This window comes from Crocuta crocuta, unplaced genomic scaffold (assembly GCF_008692635.1).
Source record: "Crocuta crocuta isolate KB4526 unplaced genomic scaffold, BGI_CrCroc_1.0 scaffold70, whole genome shotgun sequence".
Taxonomy (NCBI): domain Eukaryota; kingdom Metazoa; phylum Chordata; class Mammalia; order Carnivora; family Hyaenidae; genus Crocuta; species Crocuta crocuta.
Window position 1 is genome coordinate 7,060,470 of NW_027528417.1, and position 13,639 is coordinate 7,074,108.

A 13,639-nucleotide genomic window follows, 5' to 3' on the forward strand; every position below is an offset into this window, starting at 1 on the left:
GGGGAGGGTTGGTTTTGGGAAAGGGAGCGGAGAGCAGGGGAGGAGGGAGGGCAGAGAGGTGGGGACTGGCCGTTGTCGGCCGCCTCCTCTCTGGGGAGGAGCTGCTGGGGAAGGAGCGGTCACGTGGGCAGTGAGCTCATTAGGCTGGGGACACCAGCTGTGCTATTATTAGGGCTTTTAAAGTCCGGGGCAGATGTTCTTAGGCGGAGTTCCAGCCTTGTTCACTTCCCACATATGGCATAATACAGTACATGGAAAAGGAGCGCCTGGGTAACAGATAGCTTTTCCATGAAACACATCACTGCTTTTCCCCGCGAACTTTTCCCTCCTTCTTCTCTCTCTCGGTGCCACTTGCTCTCTCCGCTGTGCCTTGTCTTTCTCTTTCTTTGTGTTTGCTTGTCTCTTTGTCCCTCTTTGTCTTTCTCTTTCTCTCTCTCTACCATTTGTCTTTCTCTCCTCCCTCCCCCCCCNTTCTCTCTGTCTCTGTCTCTCTCTCTTTCTGTCCCTCCCTGTTTCTATTTCCGAGCTGTTCCCACTCCCCCCAAGCCCTCTCTCTGTCCCTCCCTCCTATACTTCCTTCTTCCCTCTTTTGAGGCTCTCTTATTTAACCATTTGTGGGACGAGAAAGGACAGAGGGGCACGTGGAGAAAGTGTGCCCATTTTAGGTTAAAAGTGAGCCTCGGCGTTGCGTAGAAAGTATAAGGAGTGCAGGTAAGTCCGAGGGTGATAGAACACTGGAGATGGTCTGGCCAGGAGCCTGTTTTAAACGGCACGGTTAGCTTGCTTATCTCTCTGCCCCTGGGGCACGGCAGTGTCTCTGGGGCCCTTGGGACTGGACATACGAGGACTTGGCCAGGGCACTGCGCTTTCCGTTCACTTTTGCACACAGTTGTGCCTTGTTGTTCGGCCGCTGACCTCTCCTGCCACCCTCATCCTGGGTCTCACTGTCCAACTTTTATCAGAAAGCTTCCACGTGGCCCTTCCCTTGCCCCTCATTTTTATAGTATAGCATCTGAGCTGGGAAACACAAGGTAGAGTCCGGATCTGATTGACTTAAGTTTTTGTTCCGGGGGCACTGAATCTCTGCAGGGAATGCGCTGTTGAGTGATAGGACCTCAATGTATATTTTTAAAGCTCAAAGTGTTGCAAGCTTCATTATAGAAGTTTCCTTGTGTTCATTTCAAACTGCTGATGTTTTGAAGTATTTATATTACTTTTGTAGCTATGACACAAATTGATCATAGTTGAATTTCAAAAATAATGAAATAATACGTGTATCAGCACCGTATCTTATTCTAATAATGGCTACAACTGTCAGAAATAGATGTTAAGAAAAACTTCTATATAACCTGGGTATTTTTCCCCCGAATGGAAGTAAATGTAACTATTTTAGAAAAAACACTTTATTGGATATTAACAATTTGTTGTAAAAAAAAAAAAAAAAGCCCAAACCCAAACTATAGCATGAGATCCGCACAGGAAGGAAGATACTGAACTAGACTTAATTAGCCTTACTGATTTCTCTGCTCATTCAGAGATTGAGAAAGAAAGCCAAGAATGGCCTTTTTTCATTTCCCTGACTTTATCTGAAGAATGGGAATCCTAAAGTAGGAAGCCTTTTCCCATGGTGGCCGCCCCAGCTCTTACAGACTGGTAAGGGCAGGGGCCGTGACTCCAGGCTGGGGAGGACACTGACATGTCTACATGCCACACGGCAGTTTATTTGCTGAGCAGCTTACGTGTATCCCAGAAACGTTCTGATTTCCTAGGTCTTCAGCAGGTAAGCATCTGCTTTGGTTGCGGTCAGTGCCTTCTAGGCAGGGTGAGGAGCCGGAGATCTGGTTAGAAGAGTGCACGTAAGTGTGTGCTGAGTGGCCTCCCTGGGCCAGGCATTGAGGGATGGCTGTAACCTGGACAGCCCAGGTCTGGGGGCCGGGGAGTGAGACAGCAAAGAGCGGCAGGGGTAGGTTGTAATGCCAGGTAGTGACTATGGACGATAGGGAGGGGAGGGTGACGGAGGCTGGAGTGGCCTTGAAGGCATGCTTAGGGAGGTTATGGGTGAGCAAATACCCCAGAGTGGGGAGGAGAATGAGCCATGGGAAAATAGGGAGCACAGCATCCTCCCTGGCAGAGCAAGCACTAAGTGCCAAGCTTCTGCAAGAAGGTGGGTATGGCTGCAATACAGGGCACCCCTCCCCTGACCCCCAGGAAAGTGGACATGGTGATGGTCAGGACAGGCCTGCATCCCACTGGGTCTGCCTGGCTGTGGTCAGGTGTTGAGAGTTTATTTTTTCATTTTATTTAGCAGAGAGAGTAGGGGAGAGGAGCAGAGGGAGAGAATGAGAGAATCTTTTTTTTATTAAAAAAAGTTTTTAAATGTTTATTTGTTTTTGAGAGCATGAACAGGGAAGGGGCAGAGAGAGAGTGAGATGGGGACAGAGGATTCCAAACAGTCTCCAGGCGCCTGATGCAGGGCACGAACTCATGAGCCATGAGATTATAACCTGAGCTGAAGTAAGATGCTTAACCGCCTCAGGTGCCCCGAGAGAATCTTAAGCTGGCTCCACACTCAGCACTGAGCTTGATGCAGGGCTCAGACCCTGGGATCATGACCTGAGCTGAAACCGAGAGTCATATGTTCAACTGACTGAGCCATCCAGGCTCCCTGAGACTTTATTTTGAGTATGATTGGAAGGAAGCCACTGGAGGATTCTGATCGGGGAGGGGTATGATGTGAACGGATTTACCTTTTGCATGGGGCCCCCAGCTGCTGTGTGGAGGGCGGGGGTGTGGGAACAGGGAGGGGGGATAGGGTTCTGTGTTGGTACAGGCTTAAAACACCTGGTGTTACAAGTCATTCTGTGTCGTTGGTTGGTTAAGCGGTTAGTAGGGGCTGCTGGGGCTAAAGTTTACCCAAAGAAATGAGTGGAAGCCTCTTCATCTCAAGCCTGAGCTGAAGGCTGAGAGGAACAAGAATGCCGTGTTCTTCTATAGCTGAGAAGGCGCTCTTCTGGGCAGAGGGAAGCAGGTGAATCTCACACTTCATTCCAGCTCATCCAGCATGAAGTCACCATTGAACAGATCAAAGAGGAAAAGGAACAGTGTGACCCAGGGCACAGCATCAGTAAGAATTGATTATAGTGAACCGTAGCGATTTGAGTTTTCCACATTGAAAAATTCCCAAAGATTCTTCAAGCGATTCCAATGTTTCCTTCGTGTGTGTTGCAAATTTGCTTAGTCTGTATCTGGATATAGCGCCTTTTTTGAAATGTACTATTTTAAAAATGCTTCTCTTATAAATGAGAGTGGGGTCGTGGGGGATGTTGTCAGTTTCCTCACGGTGCAGGTGATAGCATTTTCTCCAGTGAGCATCAGAATTTCAGGAACCAGGAAGATTAGAAAAATCTTTAACAGCTGATCCAAGGTTTATCGTCCTCATGCTTGCTTACCTCATAATCTGAGATTATTTTCCTCCCTGCAAGGAAGGAAGACTTGGGACTTGGCATGGGGACAAAATCCATCGCTGCCTCAGCTCCCTGGAAGTGAGTGAGAGGATTCTGCTCCTTCACCTGCAGGCTCGGAGGGACGGAGTTAGGAATGCTTAGCAGGTTGCTTTGAAAAGGATCCGCTCATGCTTCAAGTAGGGCCGCCACTGAGGTTATCAGTAGAGAATCTGGAAGGTACATTCTCTTGGAATCTGAAATATTTGAGGAGAGATCTTGGTGCTTTCTGGTGGGGTATGGTAAGAATAATCAGTACAAGAGTCCAGCTTATTTTGGGGTTGCAGTAAGCCAGGATGAGTGGGGCATGCCTGGGTATTCCAGACTGTGCTGCTGTCTTCCAGGTAGTGGCTGTGGGGCTTACAATTCCTCTGCCCATCACCCCGGGCTGTGCATGGCCAGGCGAGTCTCGCCAAGTGCAGTGTGAGAATCACCTGGAGTGTCAACACTCACAGGCTTCTTTCCAACCTCTGAACACTTCTCTCCTTGGCCTTTCCACTGTGTCTTATTGGCATCTGAATAAATAAATAAATGCCTGGTTATTAGGAACCAAATTAATGCTGGGGTGCCTGGGTGGCTCAGTCGGTTAAGTGTCCAGTTTCGGCTCAGGTCATGATCTCATGGCTGCCAAGTTTGAGCCCCACATTGGGCTCTCTGCTGTCAGCACAGAGCAAACTTTAGATCCTCTGTCTCCTTCTCTCTCTGTGCCCCTCCTCACTCGCTCTCTGTCTTTCTCTCTCAAAAATAAACATTACAAAAAAAAAAAAGTAGAAGAATCAAGGCGCCTGAGTGGTGGCTCAGTTGGTTGGGCCGGCCCCCAACTTCAGCTCAGGTCATGATCTCTCAGTCAATGAGTTCGAACCCCGCGCTGGGCTCTGTGCTGACAGCTCAGAGCCTGGAACCTGCTTCAGATTTTGTGTCTCCCTCTCTCTGCCCCTCCCCTGCTTACACTCTTTCTCTCTCTCTCTCAAAAAATAAACATCAAAAAAAATTTTTTTTAAAAAGCCAAGTTAATGCTGATGGCCATTTCACTTATGAATGTTGGCCACCAGACTATTGTCCTATTTTACTTCCTCAAGTTTTTTTCTGTCACCCCAAGACTGTGGCGCCAATATTTTTAACTCCCTAAACACGGTGTGGTTGGTAGCCTGCAGCCCTCCTTAAAAACAAAACCCCATTGGCATTGAATGAAAACACTGGCTGCTTTGTTCGAGAATGGGGGAAGGAAGGGGTTTTTCTGGTAGAATATGATCACGTCAGCTCTTTTGGAAATATAAATTCTAGGCTAGGGTTTCCTCAAAGTGTATTTCGATGTGTTTGTTCTGGAACTATTAGCACATCACATTCTGAGCTCTTTTTAATAAGCTGTGGGTAATTACTGCGGCCTCCCATCTCCGAGTACAGTGAGCTATTCAGGAGGAGAGCCTGTGCTTGTTAGTCGTGGCCCCTGACCCCTCCTCCTGGGGGACGGTGTGAGGCACAATTAGAGAGCGCTGCAAGGGGACAAGTGATTGCTGGGGCATAAATAATGTAATCTACCCTGTCTCTGGGTGCATGCGGCAGGGCCAAGCAGATTGATGTTCGGATGCCTGAACCTCGTAATCTGGGTCCCGTGTGTCTGGGCTTTGTGACCTTGGGAAAGTTCTTCGCCAGTGAGCCTGTTTTTGCATCTATAGAATAAGACTGTGTAGCATGATTGTGGGGATTCAATCACGTGACGTATAGAAAGATTTGCTTCCTCCTTGCTTGTCGGGCACTCAGCAGGCATCTGGGAGGGCGCAGGGCTGGTGACACTTCGGTATCCTGTCCTCTATTTCCGTGCCCAGGCTTCTGCCCCCATCATGGAAGACCAGGGCTTTTGGCTTAAGGTTGTCTTCCTCTGACCTCCTGCATCATTTGGGATTCTGAGGACCCACCCAGCCCCTTGACCACGTCCTCTTCATTGGAGGCCTCTCCTCCGTGCTTTATCCACTGCCCTGGTCTCAGCCTGGACCGTGGCATCTCCTGAAGTTACCTGTCCCCCTCTGAAACCCTAAGTATAACCACGCTGCGATTTGAACTCCAGACCTTCCAGCCCTTCGTACCCATTTCCTCTCCACACCCAGGTTCCCCACATCCCCCTTCCTCCCCAGCCTGTTGTCACTGAGCACCTGTTGTCCTTCCTTTGTGCCGCCTGGCAGAACTCCTGCCTGCCTGCCGAGGGCTGCTGGAGAAGTTTCGGGATCCCTTGTCACCCAGCATGTTGACCCTGTGAAGCAACTTCCACGGGGCTGTAGGCTCTGCTCTGTTGTTGATGTTTCCCTGGGCTTTTCTCTCTGCCTTGTGCCACAGGGACTTTTCTAGACTCTCCATGCCTTTCCCAAGCCCTTGGCCCCTGCCAGAGTGAGCGGGAGCAGGCAGACTTGCTGCCTCCTCACCTTCGTGTCTGGATGTTAAGGGCCCTTCTTCTGTCCCATCTGCTGGGAAGTGAAGGCGGGATCCTCTTCCTGCTTGAGGCTGATTTGCATCATCTGTGGGTCCCCATCCTCTCCCGCCTTGGAAGATTGGTCCTTCTTTCTGTCTCCTCAGCCTCGCCCCGTGTGTGGACTGCATCCCTCATCCTGCGACATACTCAGTTCTCTCCCATCGTTTCAGAACCTTCTTTTTCCCGTGGCCATGGCTCTTTCCTCCCCTTCGCTGCCGGTCTCCCTGAACCCTCCTCCCCCCTCTCCTTGGGCCTGCTGACCTCAGGCACGTGAGCGCATTATGCCCCAGCAGCAGCACTGAACTCGGTGTGAAGTCCCAGGCACACCTAGTCCAGGCGTTCTTGACCTTGGACGGCACAGTCTGCACACTCTTTCTGTCTTGAGTGCTCTTTTCCCCGGGCTTCTGGGAAGCTGCTCCCTCCTGGCTTCCCTCCCACTTCCTCCAGCGCCCAGTGTCCATCGGAGGCCACAGGCTCCTCTGCCGCCGCGTAGCTCCCCAGTGCTGGTGTCCTCAGGGTGCGTCACCTCAGCTGAGCGCCCTGCCTTGCACACTGGCCCTGGAGGGGACCATGCCTGTGGCCTTGGTGGTTATTGCCACCCGAATCTTGTCTGGATTTGGACCCATGTGCCTGCCTGCCTCCTCCTGCACACCTCCAGACACGCCCCCCCTCGTTACCGTCGTCACCGTGGCTTCCCCTTTCTGCCACCTCCTCCCCACCAAGGAAGAGTTCTGCCCGTGAGCCCCGTTACATGGAGGGCAGCACTGTTCCCAGCTGCCTGGGCAGGAAGCTGGACCTTCTCCTGACTCTCTACTTCTCTCACTTGCGCCCCTTCCCCTGACAATTGCCTCCCTGAATGCCCTGCTGGCCTCGGCTCTGCTATTTACTCTGCTGCTGAGGTAACCTTTCTCTTTTCTTTCTTTTCTTTTTTTTTTTAATTTTTAATGTGTATTCATTTTTTGAAAGAGAGACAGAGACAGAGCAAGAGTGGGGGAGGGGCAGAGGGAGAGGGAGGCACAGAATCAGAAGCGGCCTCCATCATGCTCTGAGCTGTCGGCACAGAGTCTGACGTGGGGCTTGAACTCCCAGACCGTGAGATCATGACCTGAGCCGAAGTCGGATCCTTGACCGACTGAGTGCACCTAAGGCGACCTTTCTAAAGCGCACGTTAAGTCCCTTCCATCGCCTGCGTACAGCCTGTTCCGGAGCCCCTCATGGAGCCAACCAGGCTGCTGCCCTTCCTTCCCTTGCTAAAGCCCTTCAGAGGTTTTTGTTTCCTCCCTCGGGTCATGCTTTCTCTCCTTCCTCCTGGACTTGACCTCTGCGGTTCCCCCTGCGCCCTGCCCCTGCTCTCGGCGTGGCCTGTTCTGGCTAATCCCTGCTTGCCTTTTAGGTCTGACCCGAGGTTGGTCAAGGGGAGCCATTCCTCACCTCGGGTGACTCATCTGTATCAGCGGTTTTCTTGGTGGCCCGTCACTGTGGATATTTTTGTCTGTGGCCCCTTGGAGGTGAAAGAAGGTCCGTGCGAGACGTCAGTTGGGTGGTGGAGGGAGTGCAGACATCTGCCCTGGCATTTGGCACTCGACCCAGAGGGCTGGTCTGGTCTGTGTATTACAGGGGCCAGAGCACGTTGAGGTGATTCTTCCCAGAAATCTGCAGGTCTTCCCAGGGCGGGGGGTTGGGCTGGGTTCGCGTCCCCTGTCCTCCCAGTCGTCCTGGAGGTAGGCAGTAGTGCCTGGCATATAGTAGGTGCTGAGTAAATACCAGATGAGTGAAGAGTAAAGGTGATCGTGCTGCTCTTGTTCAGTTTTCCTAATGTAGATTTAAGTTGCTCCGTCTGTCTGCCAGGGTGATGGGAGGCCCACTGGAGTGGACTTTCTCTGCAGCGTCTGCGCTCTTTTGTCATATTTGTGGATGTTTTCAGATCACCAGCTGTAATCACCAGGACCATGAAATCACCAGGACCCAGAATTCCTGGGTCATGAGATCGCCGTGGCTGCTCTGACTCATGCCGCAACTGGGAAAAATGGACGTGTTTCTCGTCCTGAAAATCAGACCGGGCCTGACTTTACATGTCAGAGTGCCTTTTAGCCTTCCAAGGAGTCCGTGCTTCTTGGAAATGGACCCAGCAGAGGGCAGCAGGTGGTGCTGGGGTGTCGGGGAGCTGGGTTGTGCGCAATACAAATGGAATATGCTCTCCTGGTTTTAGGATTCATGTAACTAGATGGATGTGGTTCCTTGTCATTCCTTTATCGGACACATATTTATAGCTGCCCATTTTATGCCCATTTTCTTGTATTTATATTAATTAAAAAAAAATTTAAATCCCAGTTAACATGTAGTGTAATCATGGTTTCAGGAATAGAATTTAGTGTTCATCACCTCCATACAACACCCAGTGCTCATCCCAACAAGTGCCCTCCTTAATGCCCGTACCCATTTAGCCCATCCCCCTCTCCTCCAGCATCCCTCAGCTTGTTCTCTGTATTTAAGAGTCTCTTATGGTTTGCCTCCCTCTTTCTTTTTATATTCCCTTCCCCTATGTTCATCTGTTTTGTTCTTAAATTACACATGTGAATAAAATATATTTGTTTCTCTGACTTATTTTGCTTTACATAGTACACTCAAGTTCCATCCATGTTGTTGCGAATGGCAAGATTTCATTCTTCTTGATCGCTGAGTAGTATGTCATTGTATATACACATCACATCTTTATTCATCAGTTGATGGATGTTTGGACTCTTTCCATATTTTGGCTATTGTTGATAGTGTGGCTGTAAACATTGGGGTGCATGTGCTCCTTCCAATTGCCATTTTTGTATCCTTTGGATACATTTCTAGTAATGGAATTGCTGGGTCATAGGGTAGTTCTGTTTTTAATTTTTTGAGGAGCCTCCACACTTTTCCAGAGTGACTGCACCAGATTTATGCCCATTTTCTTAATGATCTCATTCACTGGTTTATGGATTTTACTTTCAGCATTACCCCTAAGGAGAACGGAAGCTGCTGGAAGTTGGGAGCCCCATCTATGATGTTCACCGGGGGTGCCCAGAACCTAGCCCAGGGCCTAACCGTTACCATGTTTTGGTTGAAGGAATGGCAGGCAGGGTGGTGGGGATGGTGAGCAGACATGTAGCCCCCGCCCCAGGAGTTTATCGTCCTGTCACATAGATGGACATTAATGAGATTTCACAAAGGAATGTAAAGTTGTAGCAGTGACCAAGAGGCCACTGTGCTCGCAGAACTATCACAGCAGCTTTTGGCTTAGGGAGTTTGGGAAGGCTCCCTGAAGGTATAAGAAAGGTACCCAGCTAAATGGAGGGGGCAGGGCCGTTCAGATGGAGGAAGAAGCATGATCCATGTTGGGAAATCATGTTAGAAGAATTTCTTTCTGTCTCTAAAATTGGGCTCTAACACCTGCCTCTCCTTTCTCATTGTACAGATGACATTTAGAGAGTGTTTACACGGATTGTAGCATTTTATCCTTCTGGTGACGTCGTTGAGTTGGTTCTTGGGAACCACTGCAAGTTGAGTAGGTGGTCTGGGTTGAAGGGTTCGAGTCCAGGGCCTCATCTGATTCCATGCTTCTCCCCTTTCCAGAGGTGAGCAGCGTGTGGTGTAATGTACAGGAAGGGTGGGCAGTCCTGGATTCCTGAAGAGTGTCTTGAAGGATCGCCGCCGGACCTTGTAGAAGTGCAAGACACTAATGGGGACCTCAAGTGGAGGAGAGGCTGGGATTGGACTGTGGCAAAGAGAGGTTTACAACCTGCTGGATAATAGGAGACTTTTTAAAATTTATTAAGTAGGCTTCATGCCCAGTGCAGAGCCCATCTCAGGGCTTGAACTCGTGAGCCTGAGATCGAGACCTGAGCTGAGATCGGGAGTCAGATGCTTAGCTGACTGAGCCATCCAGTTGCTCCAAGAGTTAAAATCTTTCAAATAGGGGGCGCCTGGGTGGCTTAGTCGGTTAAGCGTCCGACTTTCGCTTAGGTCATGATCTCGCGGTTCGTGGGTTCGGGCCCCGCGTCGGGCTCTGTGCTGACTGCCAGCTCAGAGCCTAGAGCCTGTTTCAGTCTGTGACTCCCTCTCTCTCTGACTCTCCCCTGCTCATGCTGTCTCTCTCTCTCTCCTAGAAATAAGTAAAACATTAAAAAAAAAATCTTTCAAATAGAATGTCCTCCTACAAGCAGTGCAAGGGTGTTGGGACAGGGTTAGGATGCTGAACCGCATTTACCTGGACCAAAATGTCAGGGATACATTGTTTTGTGTTTAACAGCCTTGATGTGCAATTGACATACCTTGCAGTTCATCCAGTGTACTTTTTTTTTTTTAGTGTATCACACTGTTTTGCAACCAATGCACAATATATAACATATACATATATGTATATATATATATAAACATATATAGGAACTTTTTTATCTCCCAGGAAACAAACCCTGTACCCATTAGCTGTCACTAGTCGATCCCAGTCTTTCCCTTTCTCCGACTAGCTGTCCCAGACCCCCCCTTTGCCAGCCCTGAGCAACCACTAGTTTCTCTCTCTGTAGATTTGCCTGTTCTGGATATTTCACATAAATGCCATCATATAATAATTGGCCTTTTGTGTTTGGCTTCTTTTTTGCAGTGTAATGTTTTCATCCATGTTGTAGATGATAGCATTTCTTCATTTTTTGGAAAGTTTGTTTATTTTGAGATAAGGAGGGGAAGAGAGAGAGCAAGAGAGAGGAAGAGAGAATCCCAAGCAGGCTCTGCGCTGTCAGCACGTGGGGCTCGAACTCATGAACTGCGAGATCATGACCTGAGATGAAGTTGGACGCCCAAGCGACTGAGCCACCCAGGCTCCCCCCACTCCCGTTTTTAAATTAGATTATTACTATTGAATTGTAAGAGTTCTTTATATGTTTTAGATACAAGACCCTTATCAGATGTATGTTTTGCAGATATTTTCTGCTATTCTTTGTTGTCTTTTTTACTTTCTCAGTGATCTCATTTGCAGCACGAAATTTTTAATTTTGATGGAGTCCAGTTTATCTTTCTTTTGGTTACTTGTGCTTTTCATGTTATAACTAAGAAACCATTGCCTCACTTAAGGTCATGAAGATCTATTCCTGGGTTTTCTTCTAAGAGATTTATGGTTTCAGCTCTTACATTTGGGGCTGTGATCCATTTCAAGTTAGTTTTTGTCTCGGGGGTGGGATGGGAGCCCAGTATACCTATGACAGATCCTGCAACCTTGCTGAACCTGTTTATTAGTTCTAATGGGTTTTTAGTGGGTTTCTTAGGATTTTTAACATATAAGATCATGTCATATGCAAATAGAAATAGCTTTACTTCTGCCTTTCCAGTATGAGTTTGTTTATTGTATTTTTTCACCTAGTTGCTCTGCCTAGAACCTCCAGTTTAATGTTGAATAAAAGTGGCAAGAATGGACATCCTTGCCTTGTTCCTGATCATGGATTGTGATCATGGAACGTAACATTCATTCTGTCATTAATAAGGGTGATGTTAGCTGCAGTTATTCATAGATGCCCCTTACCAGATTGAGGAAGTTCTCCTTTATTTCTAGTCTGTTGAATGTTTTACCGTGAAAGGGTGTTGAATTTCGTCAAATGCTTTTTCTGCATATATGGAGATGGTGATGTAGTTTTGGTCCTTTATTTTAATAGCATGGTGTGTTTTATTAGTGTGGTATATTGCAGTAAAAGATTTTCAAATCATTACCTCATTACTTTCTTGTATTATTTTTCAGGACTTCTGTTAAACGAAAATGCTTTTGAAATAGAGACTTCCTTTTTTTTTTTTTTTTTTTTTGCTGTGCACATCTTTTTTTTTCCACTTTTCCTGATTTTTTATTTATTTTTACAAATAGTTTATTGTCAAGTTGGTTTCCATATAACACCCAGTGCTCATCCCCACAAGTGCCCCTCTCCATGCCCATCCCCCCCCGAAATAGAGACTTCTAAGTAAAAATTGCTTCTGCTCACAAATCGTTTCTCACTGAACTAAAGTTCTTTGTATTTTGGAAAATGAACCCACGAGAGTGGTTGCTTCCTAGTATATATTTCACAGAAGAAATACAGTTCTTGGTGCTGACGGCCGATGGTCTGGCCCCCTCGCTAGGGCTGGTCATCCCCTGTTGCCACTGCTGTGGCTGCTCTCTCTAAAATTGAAGTCCCCCCTGACCTGCCGTGCTCTGGAAGTGTTACTAATTATATTGATCTCCTTGTCTCCTCTTTAAAAAGAATAATGATCCCGGGTTCTTATGACCAGAGAATGTTGGCCTCCTTTGTAAAGAATACATTAGGAAGGATGCTTCTGTGGAATTTGATCCCGGGAACCCTGCCTTAGTGTTCTTGCTGATCTTGCCTCCCCTTTTTGGAGTCCGGATTAGTGTCTCTGCAGCCGTCATTGTGCGTTTAGGGGCAGCAGCTTAGCAACCATTTCATGGCACTCAGCTGTCCCTGTTTGTCCCCTCTGCCCCCTCCCCTCCCCCGTTCCCCTCTTTTCTTCCCCTGGCCTCCCCCTCACCTTTCCTCTGGGCTCCCCTCCCCCATTCCCTCTCTTGCACTCTCTCCCCTTCCCTCCTCTCTCCTGGCCCCTTCTGTTCTCTTCCTAGTTCCCTCCTCCCGACCTTTACCCTCCTCCTCCTCCCTTTGTCTTGGGAATCCTTTGTTCTTGCTGTGACACCCCCCCCACCCCCATCCCCCTCTGCCCTGTGAGCACATCTCTCTAGTTTCTGATGGATATCGGTTTTTTGGCCTTTTGCTTGTGGGTGTCCTTTTTTCTCCACGGAGGTGGGGAGTAGAGGGCAGACGCGGTTTTCATGGTCTGCAAGGCCTGGCCATTTCTGAGCCGGTCCCTGACTTTGCTTTCCAGTATCCCTGGTCCCCCACAGTGGCAGAGCGCCTCCCCCACCCTCCCCAGGGCACTCATGGTGGAAGGTTTGCGAGAGGACCCTGCTGTGGTTTCCAAGGGCTGTCGATGACCTGATGGGCAGCCTTCTTCCTGGAACTTTAAAATGCCTTTGGTTGGTGGGAGACACTGTATTTTAAATGAAACAAAATGATTGCCATGGTCATAGTTTAATACTTTGAAAATGGAAACACGAGTGTTCGCCATCTGGTTGTGACTCTTTGCCCTGATCTGCAGAAGTGGGTCGGTGTGGGATAGAAAGGGGAGTCTGCTGACCAGCTGGTTCTCTTGATTTGCTGGACCCCAGATGTGCTGGCCCCTGGTCTGGGTAGAAACTTACTTTCAGGTGGCCCGAGGTACCTGACTTAGATTTGGGACCTAAAAACTAACGTTTGCAATTCATTCATTCATTCATTCATTCATTCATTCCTTTTGAAACAGTGCGAGTGGGGGAAGGGCAGAGAGAGAGGAGAGAGAGAGAATCCCAAGCAGTCTCCACTTTGTCAGCACAGAGCCCAATGTGGGGCTCAAACTCATGAACCTTGGGAGATCATGACCTGAACTGAACTCGGATGGTTAACCGACGGAGCCACCCAGGCACCCCTTGAATTTAAAAATAATGTTCTTTTCTGCTTCAGATTCTTAACAGCCCTTTCTCTCCCCACCACCCCATACCATAGTTTTCAGGGTTTTTTTTTTTTTTAGAGGTCATTTGAATATTGTTTGTGTTATGTGGAAGTTTTCTCTGTATCGGACGGCA

At 48.5% G+C, this 13,639-nt stretch overlaps 1 long non-coding RNA gene across 1 annotated transcript; it reads right to left on the bottom strand.

Moving 5' to 3' along the window:
- Positions 1-2,366: 2,366 nt before the first annotated feature.
- Positions 2,367-7,838, bottom strand: LOC144223697 (uncharacterized). The gene is made up of 2 exons (XR_013332788.1): positions 7,396-7,838; positions 2,367-4,015 (listed from the first exon to the last, which is right to left on the bottom strand). It is a non-coding gene; the product is annotated as an uncharacterized LOC144223697 (long non-coding RNA).
- Positions 7,839-13,639: the final 5,801 nt, after the last annotated feature.